This window comes from Nestor notabilis, unplaced genomic scaffold, assembly GCF_000696875.1.
Source record: "Nestor notabilis isolate BGI_N333 unplaced genomic scaffold, ASM69687v1 scaffold22768, whole genome shotgun sequence".
Classification (NCBI taxonomy): Eukaryota; Metazoa; Chordata; class Aves; order Psittaciformes; family Psittacidae; genus Nestor; species Nestor notabilis.
The window spans coordinates 1-1,601 of NW_009939026.1; positions in this window are offsets into that span (position 1 = coordinate 1).

Consider the following 1,601-nt stretch of genomic DNA (forward strand, 5'->3'; position numbering starts at 1 on the left):
GGGATGATGGGGTCCTGGGGTACCTGGACAAATGGGTCCACCCGTTCCCCGAGGCCCTGCCTGGCCCTGGTGTGCCTGCAATGCTGTCCAAGGAGGTTTGTGTTAATTATCTTTTGTTAATTAATTAACTTATAGATCAGCTCTACTACAAATAAACCCAGTGCCTTTCAGCTCCTAGCGCCTTGTGCTGATGTTTTGGCTCACCCCAACTTCACTGGCACCCCTGGGCATGTCCAGGACTTGCCTGCAGGGCACTGAGGACACGGATGGGGATGGCAGTGAGGACAGCATCCTGTGCTTGGGTGTTCTGACTTCTCACAGGCAGTGGTTGGTCCCTGCTGGGCAGAGGGGCTGGTGCAAGCTGTGAGAGCTTCCATGGAACGGTTTTAAACTGAAATGGGAGATACAAGGAAAGTCTTCCCTGTGAGGGTTGCCCAGAGAAGCTGTGGCTGCCCCATCCCTGGCAGTGTTCAAGGCCAGGTTGGACACAGGGGCTTGGAGCAACCTGCTCTAGTGGAAGGTGTCCCTGCCCGTGGCAGGGGTTGGAACTGGATGAGATTTGAGGTCCCTTCCAAACAGACCATTCTGGGATTCAATGCCAACACTGAGCCTAACTTGTCCCAGTGCAAGGAAGGGACCCTGAGAGACCACAGGAGCCCTGGAAAGCAGAAATAGGTGTGCAGGGCCATTCAGGGTGTACCAAATGTACTCAAAGCTCCATGGGCCACATCCCAAAGCTCTGGGAGGTTGTTGAGGCACTACAGAAGGCAGTGGCTCACCAGTGTTTAGCACAGAATGGCTGCTGAAGGACACCTGAAGGCACTTCGGAGTCCCCTGGTGCTGTACTGTAAGGAACCTGGGCAGCAAAGAAAGGCACATGGAGCCCCCTTAAGTGCACCAGAAGACACTCAGGACCATACTGAGCTCAGAAAGGCCTGTGGAAGCCACTGGAGGCTAACAGCCAGGTACCTGGGTCCTTAGCACATACCTCCAGCCCAATGCGCAGCTAGCAAAGGCCTGTGGAAGCCACTGGAGGCTAACAGCAAGGTACCTGGGTCCTTAGCACAGATGGGAATAGCAGAGCTCTATAGTTGGAGGCACCCAGGTATGCACTGAAATGCACCTGGAAGCCACCAGTGCTCATCAGGAATGAGTTGTGGACCTCATCCCCTCTGCAACTGAAGACACAGGGGAGCTGTGGGGGAAGCACCAAGATGGTGCTGGACAGGCAGGGAGCTGGGAGCAAAACAGGACAGGACACAGCCAGTGCTTTCCAGGTTACTTTAACACCAGTGAACAGTGCAGCCAGACCTCCTGCTCCTGGGGAATCATTCATAAACAGCCGGGACCCATGGCTGCTTCCCACAGCGCAGCCAGCCCTGCATCACCCCAGGCACTGCCTGCCTGACACCAGCTCCACCAGCACATGGAACAGCCCCCGCTCACCAGGACAGGCCCGTGTGGGGCCATGTCCTCACCTGAGGCTGCTCCTCAAGCACCAGACATGGCCCAGAGCAGACGGGGCCCCACTGAGCTCAGACAGCCCCAGTGTCCCCTCCGCCTCCCCAGGCAATGCTGGCAGCCACTCCAAGACGACGCTT